At 36.1% G+C, this 25,815-nt stretch overlaps 1 protein-coding gene across 2 annotated transcripts in view; it reads right to left on the bottom strand.

Annotated features, from left to right (window-relative positions):
• Positions 1-22,623, bottom strand: part of LOC117318111 (electroneutral sodium bicarbonate exchanger 1-like) — a 40,372-nt gene extending 17,749 nt beyond the window's left edge. For both annotated transcript variants that reach the window (XM_033873114.1, XM_033873113.1), the window contains exon 1: positions 22,491-22,623. The gene's annotated coding sequence lies outside the window, so the exon portion shown is untranslated. The remainder of the gene's footprint in view (positions 1-22,490) is intronic.
• Between the last annotated feature and the right edge of the window lie 3,192 nt (positions 22,624-25,815).

Here is a 25,815-nt window from a genome sequence, read left to right on the forward strand (position 1 = left end):
ATGCGTCCTCAGAACCCGATAGAAAGGTCAGTTGCTAGATTGATAATGAAATAGCTTGCATATATTTTTTTAAGATATCCATCATCCGACGTTCATTGAATGTGACATTAAATAACAGATAAAGATAGTTTTTTCATTATCAATTATGGAAATTTTTCATTTTATCTAACGTTAAGCTAACAAGCTTAAACATCTCTAGTAAGTTAAAGTACATGGGAAATTAAAAAGCATTGCAAGCTTGATTGAAAAATCTGTAAAATTCGAAAAGCTGTAAAATCATATTTAAACCAAACAGAATCAAAAACGGATACGATTGGTCAATATACCAACACGGTCGTATACGATTGGTCAATGTACCAACACGGTCGTATACGATTGGTCAATATACCAACATGGCCGCCCTGTTTCCATGTCAGTCCTTATTTCTAGGTCACTTGTATGCATAGCATTTTCTCTTTTACGCGGTTTACTGCGGATACCAGCTTCCGACTTATCAAAAAAATGAAGCCGTTTTTCTTTGATTAAATTAATCAATATCAAATTACCTCCGGAAAGCAAGAACCGTATACATTCTATTGTTTTTGACCATTGAACCTCTCGACAAAGATTTATCGAAATCATTATGGAGTGGAAAATCGAAAGCGAGAATGCTTCAATATATGAAAACAAACAAGGCACTCGTAAGTTACAGTTAATTCACAGCAAAATGAACACAGCGTTCATGAATAACACTGCATTAAAAACATTGTATCTAGACGTCGGAGGAATTCATGTATACGACGTTTATTTAAGTAGACGTATTAATATAATGTCCTGTCGTATTTGGGATAGAACTAACAACACTATGTTATCCTCTTAACACTAAATTAGACCTGCCTAATTTGTCTTCACTAAATCTTCTCTCCATAAAAGTTGGACGACTGACACACATCCACACAATTACAGTCCGATCACGTGATCAGCGAAAGTGGGTCTGAAGGTGAATGGAATTGCTGTCGTAAACTGTCGTAAACAAGCCCAGTGATAGGATTATTAAGTAGACAATTCAGGTATAAATCTCTCATGTCTGATATCACTACTTAGTCTAACCATGGCAAGTGCCTGGTATTATCAGACACTTACGATGTACCGTTAGAAACCGCCTGTCCTCTGGGCAGCTACTTAAAGCTACCGAAATATTTCTTCTGGTATTCGAATAATCTCATAACTTACGTTATTGATGAGAAAAATACCAAATGACAATTAAAAAAACTCAGAATAACACTTAAGTGTGATGTTCTTTTGATAGTGGTGTCATTTGTACACTTCATTAGATTGCATAAAGTTTAAAAGTTTGTGGTTGTTGCGGAGGGATCATGCACGTTTATCCTTACGGAACGCCTGGTCCTACCTCGTACTATGTTGTCAGTAAGTACATACATATGTCCTATATAGTTTTGGTATTTACCGTTACGTAATACGGTATCTGCTAATGTGTTTCCGCGTGTTTTGATTGCTTAGTCCCGGTTGTTCAAGGACGATGTATTTATGTCTTTTTAAGTTTATAATTGGTGTCACGAGCTGCCCTTACCTGTTTTTAGGTGTAGAACTACCACAAACCACAACAAATTGTTATATTTTCTCTATTTTTTTCTAATAATATTTCTGAAGAGACGATAGAGCTGGTACTGACTTGGAACTCGAATCTAAAATACGTTGAAAACACTTAGTAGTGTAAGTTGGTGTTGGTGTAAGATTACCTGTACACCTCGTACTGATAAAACACCTCTCAGATTACTTGTACATCTCGTACTGATAAAACACCTCTCAGATTACTTGTACACCTCGTACTGATAAAACACCTCTCAGATTACCTGTACATCTCGTACTGATAAAACACCTCTCAGATTACTTGTACACCTCGTACTGATAAAACACCTCTCAGATTACCTGTACATCTCGTACTGATAAACATCTCTCGGATTACCTGTACACCTCGTACTGATAAAACATCTCTCAGATTACCTGTACATCTCGTACTGATAAACATCTCTCGGATTACCTGTACACCTCGTACTGATAAAACATCTCTCAGATTACCTGTACATCTCGTACTGATAAACATCTCTCGGATTACCTGTACACCTCGTACTGATAAACATCTCTCGGATTACCTGTACACCTCGTACTGATAAACATCTCTCGGATTACCTGTACACCTCGTACTGATAAAACATCTCTCAGATTACCTGTACATCTCGTACTGATAAACATCTCTCGGATTACCTGTACACCTCGTACTGATAAAACATCTCTCAGATTACCTGTACACCTCGTACTGATAAAACATCTCTATCTTGAATTATCTGTACACCTCGTACTGATAAAACACCTCTCGGATTACCTGTACACCTCGTACTGATAAAACACCTCTCGGATTACCTGTACATCTCGTACTGATAAAACATCTCTCAGATTACCTGTACATCTCGTACTGATAAAACATCTCTCGGATTACCTGTACACCTCGAATTACCTGTACATCTCGTACTGATAAAACATCTCTCGGATTACCTGTACATCTCGTACTGAAACATCTCTCGGATTACCTGTACATCTCGTACTGATAAAACATCTCACAGATTACCTGTACACCTCGTACTGATAAAACACCTCTCAGATTACCTGTACATCTCGTACTGATAAAACACCTCTCGGATTACCTGTACACCTCGGATTACCTGTACACCTCGGATTACCTGTACATCTCGTACTGAAACATCTCTCGGATTACCTGTACACCTCGTACTGATAAAACATCTCTCGGATTACCTGTACACCTCGTACTGATAAAACACCTCTCGGATTACCTGTACACCTCGTACTGATAAAACACCTCTCTGATTACCTGTACACCTCGTACTGATAAAACACCTCTCGGATTACCTGTACACCTCGTACTGATCAACATCTCTCGGATTACCTGTACATCTCGTACTGATAAAACACCTCTCGGATTACCTGTACACTCGTACTGATAAAACATCTCTCGGATTACCTGTACATCTCGTACTGATAAAACATCTCTCGGATTACCTGTACACCTCGTACTGATAAAACATCTCTCGGATTACCTGTACACCTCGTACTGATAAAACACCTCTCAGATTACCTGTACATCTCGTACTGATAAAACATCTCTCAGATTACCTGTACATCTCGTACTGATAAAACATCTCTCGGATTACCTGTACACCTCGTACTGATAAAACAACTCTCGGATTACCTGTACATCTCGGATTACCTGTACACCTCGGATTACCTGTACACCTCGGATTACCTGTACATCTCGGATAACCTGTACACCTCGGATTACCTGTACACCTCGTACTGATAAAACAACTCTCGGATTACCGATTTACAGGTAAACATGTTTCTGTACTCCATATTTGTCGATACGCCGTTTGACTGGAAAGTGACGTGAGAGTTCAGGTGTTAATAGTTCATAAAGCCAAGATATACCTCTCGGTCATATGACGGAGGCTGCTGAATCGTTTGACGTCATAGTAAGTGTAAGGTACATTTAGGGTTACGTGTGTGAATATATAATTACGTATCACATAGCGTCTAGGTAAAAACTATCAACAATGATAAAAATCCTAAGCAAAACTAGTTGGCTCTTTCATCTGATACAGACTGCGTTGTTGATTGCGACATGATCATAGTGGAAACTACGAACTGGTCCTGATGACGTGAAGTCAGCAAAAATTAATTGCATGTAAATGTACTCGGCTGGCGAAATAGTTTGCAAATATGCTGTTTTGTTTTTTGTTTTTTCTTTCTTTCTTTTTAAGGCGACATCAAGAAGTTTTAACTCATAACGTGTAGTTCTGCCTTTAATCTTGGTATAATCTGTTGAAGGTTAGGTGAATACATGAGTTTTTAAATAAAAAAACCTAATCATCCATAGAATTATGGAAATACTAGAGGGACAAGGACGAAGCCTTCACGCCACGGGCACGAGGTGAAGTGAATGTATTTAAGATTCGATGATTTGTAACCACGGTTTCCTATTGTCTGTAAATCAGAACACATATATTAAATGGGAAAGTGAGTTGCTATACATGGCAATATTGTGTATTGTTAAATGTCTCGATTTCAATTCAGGTAAATTTCACTTCAAGCGGAAACTACCGCATACTTTCTATCGATTAATTTTGTCAGCGTAGATTAAATTAATATTATCACTCCACAATTTTATGCTGAGGAATCCTCCCACGGTACAATATACATGTATATCCTATTGTTTATATATATGTCTACATAGTATGTCTACTGTAAACTGGAACTGTCATAAATGACATTGCTGACCACAGAAATCGATAAAATATCAACAATCAGTACACAAACATATATTGTGACCTCTCCTGCACTCGGTGACGGAATATTTGTGGCGAACTAGGCAACATATCTCTCGTCCTCGACATGACACACAGTTTTTGTCCAACTAGGATTCTTCTTTGGAGGCAAGTCGTAACAGTGTGACCACCCAAATACAGGTCATAGAAAATCAAAATTGGCCTTGAAATGTTAAAATAAGGAAATGGACACATCTTAGCCCTGTGATTTTATATATTTGATAAAATATCGACTGTTGAATAATTTTATAGTGTGAACCGCCGCTACCATTTAGATACGAATTAAAACGAGATAAGTAAGTTTATTTCAACAAACCTTTGTTGACTAATTAAACATCCTTCGGCAGGCCACCGAGAATGAACAGTTGACTTTTTCTTAGAAGTATCAATCCAATGTATACAGCATATACCAAGTAATTAAACACAATGTATTAGGCTGTTTCCTTCTAGGAATCTTCAATGAACCAGTGATCAAATACGATTATACATCAACATGTTTGTTTGTGTTTGTTTTTTTTCTTTTTCTTCTTTTTTTTCTATAACGTTTAAATCACGAGCACGATTGCTCAGGTATGACGATACATCTTAATAGCTAATCAGGAACAGAAACCACAATGCGTACCTCAGAGCAGTATGCTACTGTTCATAATGGAACACCAAAGTTACCGGAACTCTTGTCCGGGGTCCTCTGGCCCGAACACCATGTCTCGTCATGGTATCATGGCCACAAGAAACTAGGACTACCGGAGTTCCAGACGTGTTACCATCAGTCATAACAATACACGTTTTATCACTTTCATGATAGTCAATTTAGGAACCAGAACACGTGCCGCTAGTTATAATGTTAATCCCGATAATTACTTATCAAATCAACAAAACGCGATAAGAAAAATTGAAGGTCAAATCTTCAAATTAGTTTTGCTGGGATCATGAATCAAACTATCAACACGACTAAATGTTGACTAAATGATGTCACGTGACATAGATAGAATGCAGCACACATGACGAATGTATGATATTAGTAACATTCCAGAGATTCCTCACGAGAGTTATACACTTAGACAATTATATTGTAAAATGGAAACTGGTCTGACTTGGACTAATGTACGCTGTAGGCTAACTGAGACATCGTGTAAATTGATTTGAACAGTTCAATGTCGTTCTCATATATATGAACTCTCACAAGTTACTATATCTTAACGTACTACTGTCTAGCTAAATATCATACATGTTCTCACATAGCATAACTGTCCAGGTTATTATCATACATATTCTCACATACCATAACTGTCCAGGTTATTATCATACATATTCTCACATATCATTACTGTCCAGGTTAATATCATACATATCCTCACATATCATCACTGTCCAGGTAAATATCATACATATTCTCACATATTATTATATAATTAACTGTCCAGTTAAATAGCATACATGCTCTCGAATATCATACCTGTCCAGCTAAATATTATAGATACTCTCACATATCATTACTGTCCAGGTAAATATCATACAAACTCTCACAAGTTACAATATCATAACGTAATACTGTCCAGCTAAATATCATATATACTCTCACATATCATTACTGTCCAGTCAAATATCATACATATTCTCACAAGTTACCCTATCATAACGTATACTGTCACGAAGCCAGAAACGAAACTAATTGCTACTTCCGGTCCCCGCCAAACTTAGTAATAGTAGACTTTCTAATGTGTGTCGTGTAAGTAATTAGAACTTGCTACCTACCTTCACAATTCAACGATCCGTATCCAGGTGAGAAAGGGACATATAACAAGCCAAACACATATAAACTAATTCGTCCATTGTAGAAAGAGTACAACTGTATCAGAGGCAGACGACCTCATACTCTGTCAGTTATAAATAGAATTAAATACATTTCAACTGTCACGGAAAAATTTCATTATAACAGTCTTGGTATAAGACTTGGACTTGCACCTGGATGTTTGTGTGTGTGTGACTAGCATGTTCAGAAACATTGTCTTTGTACGAGTGTCGTTATTTCCTACTTACGTCCACATATACAGATACAATTATTAAAGCTTGATAATTACCTTTTTACAACGGGTATGTCCCTGGTTGGTAACACACTATGTTATGTCGTCCGACATTGATGCCATGTGCAGGGGGATTCCTCGTAATTGTGTAGTGGTGCAGAATTATGTTATAAAAGCATGTGGTATTGAATATACTGTAATTTCTATATTTTCGAGGTGATATTTATTTTCTGGGTTATTTTGCGAGGTTGAAATAGCCATCAAAGTACAAAATGTACGTATACTGATGTAGTTTTCATGCTACATATGCATAGTGCCTCAAAGTTCCTCTCCTAAACATCATCAAACAAAAATAATGATTATCATATAACCCGAAATGAGAATATTTATGTTTTAATATTCAAACCTTTATGTGAAATTGATTACTAAGTGCCATATAATTATATTCTTGTATGAAACATCAATGTCAAAAAGATGTCATCGAAAGTATTTCCTTAATCAAATCAAATGTAAAAAAAAACGTATCTTAATATTAAAATGATTTGTGTCTTAAAAATAAATCATATATCATACTCGGTTTTAATATCGAGTCAGTTACACATTTTAATATGTAAATATATATTACATTGTATCAGTGTTTCCTTATATAGACCCACGCGCTTTGTTAATCAATGTATTGTTACACCTATTGAGTACAAACATGTAAATAAGTTCTTCTTAAAGTCGTCAATGGTGCGTACTTTCGTTAGATAAGTTGTCTTTTTTGTCTGTTACCTCTTCCTGGTGTGAATCGATCTCGAGCGTTAACGATCCCGTGTAAATAACGTATACGTCAATGTTGTTATGACAGGTATCAGTTAATGTCTTACGTCAAATCAATTTCCTCTCATCATAAATAAGTACATCGCTTATATGTAATAAAAATACCTCTCTCCCTCAGCTGACCGAGTTATGTCTAATATAAATCTCTCTCCCTAATATCTGATATAAATCTCTCTCTCCCTAACATTAACGAATTAAACCTCTCTCTCCCCAATCTTAAAGAATTATTATGTCCAATACAAATGTTTCTCTCCCTAAGCTTAACGAAATATGTTTAATATAAATTTCTCTCTCCCGAAGCTTAACTATAGATGTTTAATATAAATCTCTCTCTCCCTAAGCTTAACGAATTATTATGTCTAATATAAATCTCTCTCTCTCTCTCTCTCTCTCTCTCTCTCTCTCTCTCTCTCTCTCTCTCTCTCAACTTAACAAATTACATGTTTAATATAAATACCTCTCCCTAAGCTGACCGAGTTATGTCTAATATTAATCTCTCTCTCCTACGCTTAACGAATTATTCTGTCTGAAATAAATGTCTCTCTCACTACGCTTAACGAATTATTATGTATACTTTAAATGTATTTTCCCTCTAAGCTCAACGCATCATTATGTTTACTATAAATGTCTCTCTTCCTACGCTGGCCGAATTATGTTTAATACAGATGTCTCTATCCTAAGGCTAATGTTTTATGTTTAATGCAAATCTCTCTCTTCTTAGTCTTAACAAATTATTATGTCTTATATAAATGTCTCTATCCCTATAAGCTGACCGAATGGATTTTTGTGGCCCCTTTTTTGTTTAAATTTATTGTTATCGTCTATTTCACTCTTATGTTAATCCATCAGAATCTCGTGTTGATTGATAATTACTTTAGAATGTGTTTATAGCTCCGGGGTATTCAATTCTGCCTTAAAACGTAAAAGTATAGTTTGATCACGGACTTGTATAATAGACAAGGACTTCGAGTTCACGATGAATTATTGAATGATATTCGTGTGTTGTATGTTGGATTAGAAATATTAAACCAGAGAATATCGAAACTTCTGTCTGAAATGAAATCATTAACAGCTAGAGAAATGCGACATAATGACACAGTATGGAAGATACGTACAGATTCTAACCAGTTAATACATTCAAGGCCGCTGTGAATACCAACCTCACTTTTACATTACAGACTTATGCAATCTGAATATTATAAATTTGCGTTTCATTCAGAAAGGAGTTGTAGTAATGACTAAGTACCTATAAGTTGGATAATTGTCATGCGATTGAAAAATTCCCATCTTGATATATTAATGGTATGAATGATATGTGCCCCTGGGCCACGGCCTACTATTACCAGTGTCTGTAAACTGTCCCACAATCGATGGATGGGAGGTTGGATAGCTCGCCTTGACCAGGTGAAATATATTTATGACACACATCTTAATCTAAAAGGTGAACGTCGAATAAATCACAACTTTAGCCTCTAAACAAGTTAAAAGTCACCCCCTGACAGCTACTAAAGTAATGGCAGACTACCATAAAACAATCCCCTAATAACTACACCCATCCTTGTAGCTTCAGCTTATTTACAACGTGTAAAAGCAATTCCTATATCTGTCTCACAAAATATAAAGCAACACAAATCGGCCCCAAAAATATCAACTTCTAAATTCTTTGCAAATATTATATCAGAATTTTTTACAATGCATCTCTCATCCATTTATTGTCATTAAGAGGTTGATAGCAATGCTGTTAAGGTGTTAGACAAGATAGAAGCTTACAGAAAGTACCTATACGAAACAAGGTCTAGCTATATCAAGCCTACAACAGCTATAAAGACTGTTGAAATATGAGAAGTTCACTTCTGCATGCGAAGTAGATATGACAAACAATATCTGCATTATTTACAAGCTGGAATTAATCCTCGTGGTCATTTCGTTGTTTAGGCATTTGTCTTGACGCCTCTGTGACGTACCTGGACATGTAACGGTCATTTGATTGTCACCAAGTGTCATTCTTTCACGACTTAAGGGCAGACAGGTGACCAGGACCGCTGTATTAATGGTACGTGGTCAGCGGATCCTCTATCCTCCAGGAAAATGTCATGTGAACCAGTTGTTAGGATTTATGTTCTATTTTTGTTTGTGCTGAAACTAATCATTCTGTGATAAAGAGTAGGGAGCTGACATACCGCTCATCTCGTCATCCCCTCACTCTGACAATACCTGTACGCTCCCGTAAGAGCCGGTAAAAGTTATGAGAAAGTGTTTCATAATTATTGCAAAAGCAAAGCATAATGATGAGGATTCTCATACATAGCCACGTTAACTCTGATAATAGTATTCCACAATGGTAGTAAGTGATAAATAATCGTATTCAAGATTAAAATGCAGCACTTAATGCAAAAATTAAACAATTTGATGCAATAGTCCTGACATGTAATTATGATATACAAGAATGTATATTCCACAAATTAAGCCTCGAGTAGCATGCAGTATAGCATGATATTGACGTTAACTAATTCGCTGTGCTTCTAAACCGTGAGAGAGAATTATCTAAATCTCAGTATTTCAATGGGACGTCTTTCGAAGGTGTACCTACTTTCTTAAGGGAGCCCAGCATTCCCCCCAGTACGGGATGGAAAATAACCTGACGGTTTTCATTATGTAATAAAACATTATGAGCACATAACCATCTACCCGTGATGCTGCTAAATTAACACTTTTAAGGTCAGATGTTACCAAGTATCTTCTATTGAATTTTTAAAATTACGTTATAAATAGAATGGAATGCGTCATCTGTGACGTCAAAGGAGGTCGTGCTCGAATTTCATAGGACAACCCTCCGAGTTTGGTCATCTTAAAATTTGGGGTTTGTTTTGAACATTACTAATCATTTTAACGCTATACTTACGTATTCCACACAAAACCCTTCATATAACATTGATTTAATTGTCTATGGATGTATCTTCTTGAATAAGTATTACTCGTCGCCAACACTGATATAAGTTACGGAAAACTTCCGAACTCACTTTGCTATGTACCTGTCAGAAGCAGGTAAGCGTTACCCGAGGACACAAACGTAAAACATCTATATACATATTATAAATAGCATGTCTGATTTCTATCTCTACCACGTGACAAACATCTCTTAATGATTGTGTTTATTACCCCACTATATAAAATGTCTGTGATATCAAATGTCGATTTAAGACCCATCAAAAGACTGTGTTATAAGAATATCGCTGTATATACTAAATTATTACCGAGATGTGAATCTTGATTTCAGATGCAAATCTTACTCCTTAAAAATACCATTCCTCTTAATATTGCTTGAATCTATTACAGATTTAATCAAATTTATCCTTAATTCTTTTAAGAATATTTTTATTTTCTATTTTGTATACGTTTATCTTTACATAATCAGAGGTGAGCTAAAAACACCATCCTGCTGTATACAACTCCATTTCACAAACAGCGTAGAGAATATGCGTCATAGAATACGGGTGTTTAGGATAGGTCAGTATAGGGTATCACCATTGTGGACATACATAGTGAAATGCATTGAGGCATTAAGCCAATCAGCTGAACTTTTAAGTCCTATAGTCCCGTAATCCGCCCACACTGCTGGGTATAGATTTGTACCTGCTGGTTTGGGATCTTTTCAGATTTTTATCACATATATCTATATATTTTTACGTTTGTTTTCCTTTTGTTTTCATTCAATGGTTTGTCAAGGGTTGATAACTAGCACTTCCGGTACGTATCGACCTTTATTCTCATTAAGGCTATAATGATTTTAACAAGATGAAATTCGATGATGAAAATACTTAAATGTCAAAAAAAGCCAATGAATTGTAATTTGGTCCTACAGGTAAATCGCATCACTAGCAATAAAAGTAATTCAAGGTTACGATGTTACCATTATATATTTTTTCTACCAATACTACTGCTCTGGGGAAATGTATAATTACAAAATGATTAATGATTAATTATGTACTAGTTAATTAGATTTTAAAAATCTTATCGTGATGACTTAGAATTTCTGTATCCTATAGTTGACCATCACATGTTCACCCAGTCATGCATTCACTTTTTATATTGTTCTTCTGAAACTTTTCCCCTGAAGTAGTTTCACTGCAGTGGTTAATTGACTGGAGTTGTGAAAACTTAAAATAGATAAAATTGCATTGTATTGACGCAGTAAATCGCCCATTGTATGAGACATCTTCTTGATGACAATATTGACACAGATATCACTTATAGTGTACTACAAGGTGGAGTCAGGCAATACCCTTAGTGTTAAATATGTCTTTGTGAGAACAGTGCACTAGACCGTAACAATGCGGGTATCATGTTCCATTTAATACCTATCGGCGTTCATGCTACAGCTACATGTATTTTTCTTTCCATTTGTATATAAAACTGATTTATCTATACAAGCACCTTTCTGTGTGCAGCTTAGGTAATAACAAAGGATGATTAAAGATAGATAAGTTACTACATATTCCCTAAGGCAATTAGGAATGTGAACATCAACTCATATACGCCTATAAAACTGTTAGGGAATAAAGTTGTAAACATATTATAGACTTACCGGTCGCTACTTCCGTCAGGTTTTGATATTATCCTGATTGCTCAAACGCTTGAAAGATTCCCTGATATCAAACGCACTAGTATCGTCCATCCTCGGAACATGTATACTTCCGGTACATGTGTCTTCCACGTGATCAAACACGGATGACTATATCTTTATGGGTGGCTGACCGAACTGACACTGTGTTTATTGCAGTCACGTTTTCAATCAAACGCTTATACATGTCACAGAGACTAGATAAACAGACAAAACATTCTGGTGAAACAGATTTACGCGGTCACGGATGACAACACCTTGCTGTTACACAAAACTGGCGTAAAAAAGTGGGGAACACCAAAATTTGACAAAACTGGAATTATTAAATTTAAAGAAAAATATCAAACAAAATTGAAGTATAATTGTCATATAACTGTTAGTGTTTGCTACCATAAATTTGTATATTGATATTGTTCAGAGGAAAACACATCTCATTGAATTGATAATGACCTGTAATTAGCGTCAGCGAAGTCAATGGTTTGATGAGATGACAGTCACATCAAAACAGATTTGATATCGGCGTTTACAGTTGAATGATTCGAGGAAATAGACCTCCATGTTTATTAGACAAGTTTGCGTCAAAATGGTGACCCGACTTTTTACGTCATTTCCGGTGTGGATATGTTCGTACATAATGCAGGGCAATTTTTCCTTTGAGGTATAATCTGGGACAACCGGAAGCATGTGTTTATATGAATATACGCCCAATTTCAGGATAGTGACATATCAGTCTTCAAATTTTTGTGATAATCATGTATATTACCAAATACTTAAAATTTCGGATTGAAATGAACAAAATATGGATCTAAAAGTTCTGCTAAAACCCTAGAAACAGCAATGATATTCTCAGGAAAAACGAAAGGTAAAGATACGTTGATATTAAGTTGACATTTTTTTATATAACGCCCGATGTCCGTACATTGTACATAAGCATTTGACATTATCCGATTCTCCGCTGTATATAAGCATTATGATAACATAATCTGATGATCCGCGTATATAACAATTAAGTTGACACAATCCGTTCCTTCCTCTATATATGATTTATAATCGACCACCAAGACCAGAAATAAATTGGAACATATGCAGAGAATATCACGGGACGCAGTGACCAAGGTAAGCTGTACGAATTCCCTAATGAGAGAATGGATTGATGACGTCACTCTGTGGTTACAGAATGCTTACGAAATATTCTGCTGGATACCTGTAGTCTATCAACAGGCAAGACCCTAATTACTGGTACCGACAGTATGACTATCTCTCCACACAGACTATCGTTTCCTTGTCCATATATGTACATAACAGTGTGTCTAAGACGACTCAGACACAACTGACAGTGTATATTAATTAACAGACGTGAAACATGTAGATCACACAATGATTACCCGCGAGCATAATACCGACAGGCGTCATGCGGAAACGATTGTCAACACTCCAGTGTTTAGATGTCCACACCTGTTTATAATTAAATGAAGATAACGTGTTCTTCAACAGAGAGCTTCTGATTTACTTCTTACTTGTAGTCTAATGTTAGTTGCTTATGTTGAGCCAATGGCTGTGTTTCTCAGTAGAATTTCTGTGTAGTTCAACAGTCCCGTTTGCTATGTACGTTGACACTGTTTTCCTATTATAAAGTTGGAATAAGTTGTGCTTTCTACCTTGAAACTACCCTCTCTACATTTGCAAAGTTGAGTTAACTTCTAATCGAGTATGTCCATAGTATTATACATATTGGTATGTCCGTGATGTGTTCCCTACAAGACCATTGCTGTCTTTGGTATTGTTGCGATGCAACTCATCAACAAGCACCCGACATAGAACCAACACACAAGAGTGTCGGCAAGGCATCAAGAATACTCGACATTCTCAGGAGGAACATCCGATGGTGTATACCTGGAGTAGTATGTACCTTTCTCTCGTCCCACCGACCCCGGAGTAGGAAGCGCTAGTTTGGGATCCACAATTAACTCATCACAGAGATTGAACAAGCACCTACAGCGACTTCTACACCAGAACACCTGGACGTGTAAAGGCCAAGGTAGAGAAAGAGTCTAGAACATCGGAGATATAAACAAAGACTTCAACATCATGCCCCAGTCGACCATGCTTAATGCTGTCAGGGAAGAGACTCAAGAACCAGAGAAAGCAAGAAAAACAAGGAAGTCTAACAAATGTCCTTTCCCAGATCCACGAGGATCTACCAGAGGATGAAACAAAAACTCCCAGGGGAGGTAGTGACATCAAACACATTGGAGAAGTATCAGGCCAAGTTGGACACCCTGGGTTGGCCAATCCACGGGTAGGCCACTAGTCCTCCTCATGTAAATAGTTTTAACACGAAGAAGAAGAAGAAGAAGAACTTTGCACCTCACTAAGTTTTTGTTGGTGACGTACTCACGATATTCAGTGTCATATGAGATGTGTCATGTTATATAACTTATTTATTGGGATGGACAAGCATGGCATGAGCATGGAGTTGTGTACCTAGCGTTGTCTATGTAAACATTGTCTGCTATACTAGATCCTACTCTTTCCTTTTTAGCCCTTGGATCTCTGATGACCCCTTCCTACTACTGTCATGACCCTAGTACCTGTTTATATTGACGTTTGTTCTAAGACTTTAATTCTTTCCCCTTTGTACAGCTGTAATGTCACGTGGTACTGTTTCTCTCTGTATGTTTGTCTATTAACACTAGTGCATCGTCGTTAACCCACGGTAGCCTCGTTAGGATGTAAAAGTAACATAAAATCCCAGATAAACCATTGACACTATAGCTATGTATCCTAGCATGCTACGTGTATGTACTATGTATTAGCATTATCTGATCAATTGTTGTCCTGCTGTAGTACATATCGTACAATATAACCTAGGTTGACATTGTTGGTACCTACCCTACACTCTCACTTTTACTGATGTAGATTCCTATATACCTTTACCTTTATATTGTCCCTGTGTACAAATAATTTCCAGGTCAGTACCGTTTTTGTATCAGTTGACGTTTATTGAACTTGTGACGTGTACATCTTCTGACGTATTCATGTTACAATTAAATCCACACGATGGGTAAATTTAAAGGAGGGCCAAATCCGGATTTCTTTCATTTTAACTGAGTTTTACCTGAAGCTTGGACACTTGACCGATACTTATTGATGGAAGAAGACAAATATTTGTCGTTTTTATGGACGATGGCTGAACAACTGACCAGTACTAACGAATACAGTTTGACCAGTGTACCACGTGATTGGTCGAAATCATAGCTCTCTTGAAGGGCATCTTTGTCGTTTCTAGGTCACCCATAAATGATTCGTGTAAACAGGTTAAATATGGCAGACAATTACTCATACTTAAACACCTTGACGAGTCACGTGACACCTCCTGGTTAAGGTACACTGGCTTTACGATAACGCCGTGACCCACAGTTACATGACCATACAGAAACGGTCAGACAAAATGACGCCAAGAAAAAGAAGGAATCATTAAAAGAAACATATTTAAATCAATGTAAGGTGCATTATACACATCCATCACACCTTAAAATATATTCATCAAATGTTAAAAACGAATCAGGATACCAATGCCCTTCCATTACATCTGACATAATGCCTAATGCTGAGTCTCGTGTGTTCTCAGGTAATCCCAGATATGCAATTAGACCTTAAACTTCTGAGATCTGGTTATATTAAATGAGTTTACCATATTTCATGGAATGCTAAATTAGGAAAATTCTAAATTTATATAAGATCCCGAAGACGTATTTTCCTGTGGCATTTAAGTCAGATCCTGAAAGGGTAGATAACTCTGTAATTATGAAATGATAATTACATGCTGTTGTATGTCACGCCCATTGTTTCGTGTCACCTGTAGCTGTCATCAATGACTTTCACCTCTCACAGCTCGCCCTTCACAACATATATATGTAGATTTTACTTAATTAAACAGAACACTTCATTGTCAGTGGGGACAGGGGATTGTCTGATCTGTTTAAAGGCATATATTACAGTTCCTATATATCGCCGGGATATACATGTGACAGATGTATGCATGGCGTAATCTGTATAGTGCATGCTTTTTATTCGTGTAGTGATTTAAGTTTTAAGTATCATGCAATTATCATCAAATTAAGGGTTGGTTTGTCGACAGCAAATAGCAGAATAGCTGTCAAAATTGTATCCATACCATATCAGCGACCACTTATGTTTCCTAACACATATGGTACAATTCGACCACGTCATCCCCAACCATTTCCTGTTATATCACAAAATCACGATTGTTCGCCAAAAACTGAAGATATTGATTATTTTTCTTTCATAGTAATCAAATCCGCACATCAGTCAAAATTGGAGAATGCAATTCATCACAGATCAACAATCTAAGTACTCAAGTACTTACTCTTGGGTAACAACTCAAGCATAAGTATACGTTATAAACAGCGTGGCTTACCTAATCCTAAGTCTTCCCTACTCAAACACGGCTGTTTTACTTCAAATCTCGATACAGTACAATACGTAATACAGTCTAGAGTAGCAGAATATGAAACAACAAACTTCTATCAAACTTTACTGAAGAACTGCAAGATACAACAGCTTTATCGTCAATTTGTAAATGAAATACTGAGAGCAATAGTTGAATTATTAACTTGTACTTAGTAATATGAGACACACAGTTAAACCAATAACTTGTACTAAGTAATATGAGACACACAGTTGAACCATTAACTTGTACTAAGTAATATGAGACACACAGTTGAACCATTAACTTGTACTAAGTAATATGAGACACACAGTTAAACCATTAACTTGTACTTAGTAATATGAGACACACAGTTAAACCATTAACTTGTACTTAGTAATATGAGACACACAGTTAAACCAATAACTTGTACTTAGTAATATGAGACACACAGTTGAACCATTAACTTGTACTAAGTAATATGAGACACACAGTTGAACCATTAACTTGTACTAAGTAATATGAGACACACAGTTGAACCATTAACTTTTACTAAGTAATATGAGACACACAGTTAAACCAATAACTTGTACTAAGTAATATGAGACACACAGTTGAACCATTAACTTGTACTAAGTAATATGAGACACACAGTTGAACCATTAACTTGTACTAAGTAATATGAGACACACAGTTGAACCATTAACTTGTACTAAGTAATATGAGACACATAGTTGAACCATTAACTTGTACTAAGTAATATGAGACACACAGTTAAACCATTAACTTGTACTAAGTAATATGAGACACATAGTTGAACCATTAACTTGTACTAAGTAATATGAGACACACAGTTGAACCATTAACTTGTACGAAGTAATATGAGACACATAGTTGAACCATTAACTCGTACTTAGTCATATGATACAGTGGACATTGGTAACCCGTGTAGTTGAACACTGTATGGAGCATATTAACATCAAAAGATAACTGATATTGCCCAAGAATTCCTGCATAATCACCAACTTTTCCTACTCTCCACAGGCAGAATTATGATGCTTCGAGCCCTTCACAAATCTTTCTTCGACAAATCTCAGAATATTTCAAACTTCTCACTCTGGAAAAAGGCAGAAAATAAAGAAGTTGTACAGATGACCTCTGCCTCAATTTATGGGGGAATTGGGAGGCCGTATTACTGGGACATTGACAGGTTCCCCACGGGCAGCGTTGACCTGGACTAACAGGGAGACTTTAACAGTATAAAGGACTCCTTATCAAGTTTAAAACTCCTCACAAAGACTTAAAAGTGTCCGATTCCAGACAGGCAGTAAACGGGAGGATGAAGAGCAATCGGCAGTGATAGAAAAAATGTGGAGACCACTCTAAAATATCATAAAACTGGATGATGATTTCACAAAATACAGACAGTTTGACAAAGATAAAGCGATTCACAAGAATACGGCGGGTTTTACTTAAGAATCATTGACGTCATTACAACACTTAGAGGCCTTAATTGTCGGTACAACAAGAGGGAAATCGTACAGCAGGAGGCAACTCCCGTGGCTGGGGCTTCTTCCGAGGCGGAAGAGGATTCAGAGGGAATCGTCCATGGCAGTATAGATATTGAAATATATCAAATCACATTACAACGACATGACTTTCGCTTTCAGTATACTTTATGTTGCCTTCGTCATTATCAAAAACATGGACAGACTGTGAGGAATATTTGTAAACTGGATAAAAAAGGGTGTACAGATTCCATTCATAGAAAAGAAAAACTAGAATATAGAGTTTGATAATCACAAGTTAAAAGGAATGTAGAATCATCTCAATTTTTGGACGTCAGTGGAATAGCGATTTTATGTGTGGAATATGTTGCCTTTGGGTGTAAATAGAGTCAGTATTATTTTGTTAAACACTTCGTCCGGTGATACAACACTCCAAGGAAAGGAATCTGTTTAATGATATATCTAGAAGATCTGTTACTGGCATCAGAAAGAGATAAAGTAGATGATGATCCTTATTGTGTGTGTGATTCACTGGAGTCATCAGAGTGGATAATAATTAATCATCAAAAGTCACGTCCCAACCAGCACAAAGTAAGAGTTTCAAGGATTCTGAATCATTAGCACATTCTCGAATAATGCCTGAGGATAGTTTCAACAAACTTTTACAATCACAAGGAGAAAATTCATCGTTGACCACAAAACAATTGCACCAGAAAGCAATCACATTCTTAGTATTGGTAACTGTACTTTGACCGTCTGATACAGCCCCGAAGGCTATTAGCACTGACTACTGAACAGTGGCTATTTACAACTGACCAACGTGTATTTAAACTGGACATCTTGTACTTGATAGTGTCGAAACCCTTTAATTTTTCACGGAGGTAAGATTTTACCACGGTGGTACCACGGGCTAGGAATAATTGTTAGATCACGTGACAGCTTTTGATGATTATTTAGCTGAAACCTTATACATTCAAAAAGAAAATCCACTCGTTGTTCTAGCCTTATGTTCTCCATAATTTGGTATATCTGTACAAACAGTGGCGTCATTATAAGAAGAGTCTGTCAGATGGATTCTATAACCATGGCAGTGTTATCAAAGGAGCTGTATTCTACAAAAAAATCATTCCGGCCTATAAGGGTCACAGTAGCTATGGGAAAACATTATGACCCAAAGAGCGATTCAAATTGGTCGGTGAAAAACTGACTCTGTTCTCTTATAAATACTATGTGCATGGCCAAATACCATAAGGTTTCACAGATGGCATTATTAATGGTCAATGGAATTTAAATCTACGGGAGTGAGATTATAAATAGAACTTCGATGGCATAGTATTGGTGTATTGGAATAATGATAAACAATGCGACATGGAGTGCTCACTTTAGTCATAATGCATGTTTTACAGGAGTATGAAGTTTTTAGTTAGATTAAGATTTCCTCTTCATAATCAAAAATGGTCGCCACTTTTTGTTACCATAAATAATACTCGCTATTATAGGCATAATAGTATCAAAAATGTTCATTTTAATGATAATATTTTAATTTATTAAGTTTTCGTTGTCGTTTATACCTAACATAACTAGAAACAAACTCGTTTCAAATAATCTGTAGTCAGTACACATGTGTAGTACGTCATACTACTACACTATTCTGGTGACGTAGCAAACAATTCTTGCTACTGTTCTACTAACATGATTTATATTAGAGATTATGTACCTACTAATTACAACATCTAAAGGGACGATGTATGAGTTATGACATATACGCATTTGTTATTAAAAATGCTATTTTACTTATCATTTGTAACTAACGCAAGTTTCATATCAACCAAAGTAACTGACAGGTAGGCCTATCGGGGTCACACTACCAGGTCGGGCAGTCCGTTTACATCATAGTTAACGAGACCCATACTAAATAAAACATTTACATATTCATGTATTCAAATAGTTTGACAGAATATATTGTTGAAATTACAAGTACATAGTCATCATTGTGAAGAACAGGTCACTGTACAGTAAACCCTTAATAGGTTGATTAACATATGCATATTTAATGACGAGCAAAAACCTCCTCAAATGTCTCATTTTTCACTAAATCTTATAATTTCCATATTGAGGGTGAAAACCTTGTGTACTTGTATTGTGTTACATGGTCACTTGGTTCTAGGAAAATCAAGAGTTGTCATGGTTTCCCCATAGATGGCGTGTCGATTATCATTCACATCAGGTACTTACCAAAACTTCATGTGTTACTATTCGGATATTATCACGGTATTTACCGGAAGTATATGTATAATCATTCGGATATTATCACGGTGTTTACCGAAAGAACATTTTTTATCATCCTATAGGCTTCATACTAATTATTTTAACGCAGTCAGAGTTTACTAAGAAGACATGAAAATATACTCCATTGTGTTACATAAAGGACGACTTATTGTGATTTCCTACAGTTAGAATTTTAATAAAAATGTATTTGAAATGAAATACAACAGGAATCTCATCTAAGTGTTTAACATGAAAAGCTGAATGATTTTACTTCTTTGAAATTACCCCATTAAAAAAATGTTCATTAATTTCATTGTACTCTGTATAAATTCAAAAGATTTAGTTTTACATTCGTTTGCATATTCTTCTTTAACGAAGCACTGAATTACTTTAAATTGACAATGATTTATAGAATTATGCTGACTTCACTACATTGTATAATCCATCACCTCCTGAGACCTTGACAAGGCGTTTGTCATTCTAATTGAAATCAGAAATCTAGTGCGAACACATCTCTTATCAAACATCATAGACAATTTCCTATCAGTCACACTTTTTTTTATAATTGCTTGAATATTTGTAGAAACAGGAAATTCGTATCCTTAAATCGACTGCATGCCACAGCGACATTGCCGAAGATGCCTGTTTGTTTGATCTCAATTCGTCTATAATGACTAGCACAATCTTTTCTGTCGTTGTCACAACTTGAATCAGAAGTGTATAAGTTAGAAGGTCATTTTCAAAAGTAGCATAAGTTGATGGACTACGGTAAAAAAAACACGTTATCAATAACGCCGTTAAATGCGGTGGGAATTGGAGTCAGAATGTTCCGAAATCATATTACTCCATAGCCGGGATGTTGATTAACTGTAGTAAATATAGAAAGATTGAAGTCGAGGCAACAGGCAGTTATGCCCTTAGATTTCCATTTTGCCCTTGCCGTAGTTGGCAGGCGATGACACCTTTGTATGTACCTACATGTCCTAGGATATGTGACGTCACCTCAGAAGCTTGTGTCTTACAGCGACGAATTAATGACTCATTAGATATGCAAATTAATGTACGAACTAGTCTACCTCTATCACGTGATAAAAGGTCACTTTGAAGTTGTTCTTCATGCGCCTACGTAAATCTTAAGTCCTTGGATTCTAAATGCATCTTAACTCAATGTTAACTATCACTAATTTAATTACAGTGTCTTGTTAAGTTCATATGACACGTGTAATTTGGGACGTTATGTTAATATTTCAAATATAACGAGCAAAGTGCCTTCAGAGAAAATAATGCTGATTGTCAAAAAATCAAAGCCGAATATGGGAGGACAGCTAGTTTTGGGAGTTGGATAGGGTGCGAGTTGAGAAGTGTAGGCGAAGTAAAAGAAAAGGAAAATGAAAATACATTTTTCCATTTTATTCTTTCCTTTTGGGGCGGGGGTGTTAAAATTTAGGGATATTCCTTGAAGTCCAGAATACCCTGTAGATTATTAGATTTGATGGACGACTAGGAGCCGGTCAGAGAAACACTAGCTCTGTCTCCACGTCTATCACGTCCACCCAAGTGATCTATGATTTATAACACGTCGGACTCTCATTGATAAAATTTGTGGCTACGATATAACACATGTCCACATGGAAGGTATCAACGAGAGACAAGCCGGTCGCTCTACTTCCCTACCTCAGGCGTCGTCAAATAAATTATGAACTGTTCTTACACATTTAATATCCAACATCCGGGTACTTACAGATACTTGATAACATGGGAGTAAATCAGTTGTCAAAGTTATCACGTTCCATACATTTACATGTACACCTATACTTATGCAAGTTGTAAGACATTTATTTTATATTGAGCTATTCCAATATGCTGTTTATTTCTAATTTTATTATCAGAACTATGATTATTTTCACTTGTGAATACCTTGTCTGGCAATGGGAGCCGAGCATGTGCATGTCCTTTGCATGACATTGCGCCAGATCAAGAGAATTTACTCATTTTGCAGCAGAAGGTTTAGATACATTTAGGTGAATTCGTGCACATATGAACGAATGTGAAATCTAAATACATTGTATTTCAATTTTATTTTATTTTGTTTTTTCCATTTTGATGCATCTACTAATTCAAGGGCTGGCAGTACATTTACCATGTCATTTTAAAAAAAACCAGAAGTTATTTTACCTGTCACCAAGTTATAGCTACTACAATTCAAAATGAAACATATTTCTTTAAGTGTTATTGAATAACAAAGTTATGAAAAAAAACTGTTTCTCCTTGAAAATGAAAGTAGTCAATTTCCAATTTATATGTGCAAATACGCACTAAATATTTCAGTTTTTCGGCATTAAGTGTTTTATCTTATTTTTTTCCGATACAACATTACGACACATTTATGTAAACACTTACCTTATATATATATATCCTGATAGTTGTCACAATTTTGGTAGATTTTCCCCTGTTTCTCCCACTTTTCACACACTAGCAGACGACAGGCGTCGTATCGGCTCGTGACGCTCGGAGCGCCACCTGACAAAGAGAGTGTGATACGGACGCGAACTACTTTTGTTTCATTCATTCGCACGCTTCAGTGAGCACATCTTATGACGCAGACGTATTTTCCGCCTGTCATTACCTATCTCGTGTCATTTACAACATGCGCAGACGGTCAAACGCTGTACGGTAATGTGAAAGGGCATATATTTCACTGTACATAAACGTGTGTACATTATATCATGTTATACATTATATCATGTTATAAATGATGTGTGTGACGTTGAACATTGTAATATATGATATTAGCACACAACAGTAATTTACATGACAGATAAACATTGATGGATGTCATAATGATACATGTTACTACGTAGATATCATCAACAACGTCTCGGCGTAGTAGACTTGCAAAGTCAGAAAGACGGACGAAAGAAACACTTTCAATTCACTTACATATTAACAACATGCTTATTCGCTCTTCCCTTGTTGAGGAAGCTGATTGACTTTGTAATTTAGCTCGACTGAGCATCCGGAAATAGTCCGTATTAATATTTTATTAATATTTGCAACTATAAAAGTGAAAATGTTATGTCCAAAACAGTTCTGCTGTGAATGTTCAAATTGAAATAAATTTTACAGAATATAGAACTACTTCACTGTTAACTACTCGGCTTGTTCAAACGCTGGCTATACATCATTGTCATCGTAGAAATCACTCATCTTTGTGTTTCCGTCCACAATTTGATTCAGGAAAATTATATTAGAATCCAGAAGTTAACATCAGGGCAATACGAGTTTATACTTTTCTGCAATTTGCCCGCTGGGATCTCACCCAGTGAAGAGACAGCGAGCCATCTCCTTGTGGTGGTCTTACTTAACAACAACAGATGACATGTCGCGTTCTACCCAGAACAATTGGGGTAAAAAGGTCATAGCAATGTCAACATATACAGAACGGTCCTTCATCCCAACTTCATGACAAACGCACATCGCCCCGGGTAGAGAGCGAACTGTTCCTCCCGATACTCTGCCAACAGAGCTACCGCGTTGCCCTTTCTGCTGGTATATAACATTGACGTGGCTTCAGTATTATTTAAAATTACAACGTATACTGAAAAAAAACGATAAGTCAAAGTTATCATAAAGCGAAACATCCGTTATAAATTGAACATCGGGTCCGTTTTCCTTGTTTACCAAAATGTCAAAAATGGACAAAAGATCATTAATGTTACAAGTTAATTGTGAATTTCTTGTTAGGGAGGCTTAACATGGAGAAACGGAGAACACCAAAGCGTCTAATTTCGTTGTCAAAATACAGGAAATTGCACCAGAGGACAACGATGTCGTATTTTTTCTGTGTACATGCCCCCTTCTAACCCCAAACGTGCTTTGCATAACAAAGGTAGCTAAATATATTATGTATCTACAATTAATTCGAACATGACCGACTCTACATCTGTAAAAGATAGACAGATATGATCATATTTGTGAAAATTGCCAGTTATTGGCGGTATTTGTCGGCCGCTACTTTAGTGTGATATCTTGCCATTGTCCTTACCAGTCTGTTAATGTGTCTGCTGAGACTATGACAACGCCTTCCAGTTACAACATTAATAGCCTGATGATTTGACGTGCCGACAAGGACAAACAAATGTATGTCACTGCAGTACATATGATTACGTCACGGATAGTGGTGTCAATTTCGTAACGCATTAGCTTAACTTCGTGTAGAACAGAAAATTATGCCTCCAACAATTTAAGCAAGTTGATTGGTTACAAGTTATGTCAACTTATTGAAGCACTCTCAACAACGAGGACAACAACAATGTGACGGCATCATTACACATATATATATATATACTTGATATAGCCAAACAATAGAAAGACTTCAGATGGAATAAATAAAGAGAGGAAGACAAAGAAGTCCAGGGAAGACAAATGTAACAGAATGTTTTTATATCATAATATCACAGTGCACATATGCATATATATCCTTCGTCTTAATATGGAGTCAATTAGGTTTCCTTTGTAATTTTCAGTGTAATATGGCATATGCATATTTTGATATACATTTAAGTTATATTAATAATTTTGGTAAACTGTACATGAGTGAAAACGAAAACATTGTATTCTGAATTAGAAACTGAAATCAATGATTATATTGTTTAAAAACGAATCGCCAACCCAATCTGAAACAATATGAAATAAGATAAATATTATTATTGCCAACTTATATTGTAGAAGTAATCTTATTATATCGCCGATCACGATAAAAACATTCCACTAAACTATGATAGCACTAACTTCAGTTTATACCTATTAGCTTTGTAAGACGACTATTGTCGTGTCAATTCATACAGATAACAGTGCATTCATTAATACCAAATAAATTTCACGAGTGGGACTAATATTTTGACATTTTTCACGAGTGGGTAGCACGAGTGAAAACTATCAAAATATTAGTCCCGAGTGTAAAATATATTTGGTATTACTGAACATATTGTGGGATATTCTGTTCATTACATTTTATAGAAAAATCTTCGGGGCAGCTTTAAAGTTCTCCCATTGTCGTTTGTAAGCAGTGCTTTGATTGGTCAAATTAGAAAAAGTGATATTTTTCACTATCACTTTTGTAGAATGAATAGTTTTTGATATTTTACTGGTAGAAATGCGATTAATTTGGTTAGGTGAACACTTGAGTACGCCGAAATAAGGACGTTGCAGTATAAGTATATTGTAATTTACTCCCAGCACTTATTCTCATCAATTAATTTTTTTAAATTATATCTTAAGCAAAAAGTTACACACATTTACTGTTCTTGACACACACATCCAGGGGGTCATCGCCGATTTTTCCTGAGTTGGAGTGGTGGTCAGGGCCTCCTACAATCTGCGTGTAGTGGGATACTAGAGTCATACAACTAGGCCCCCAATGTTCCCTAAACAGATGGAAATTTTTGTTTTAAACATCTGTTATCCTACAAGGATTTGTGAAACATGTATGCTAATAAAGCGAAACCGTGACGTCACAGTGATGATTTATTTAAGTCAATTCTTTCTGATCTGAAGTGAGGAAATTTCCCCTAGTAGGACAATATTACCGCTGTAAATATTGGTGACAGAACATGTCAGAGGAAACTTACAAGTGTGTAGGTCAAATTAAATTTCAGTTTTTAAATCGAACATTGCTATCAAACATTTGCGTTGGTATCAGAGAATACCTAGGTCCCATTGTATA

Source organism: Pecten maximus, chromosome 19 (assembly GCF_902652985.1).
Source record: "Pecten maximus chromosome 19, xPecMax1.1, whole genome shotgun sequence".
Lineage (NCBI taxonomy): Eukaryota > Metazoa > Mollusca > Bivalvia > Pectinida > Pectinidae > Pecten > Pecten maximus.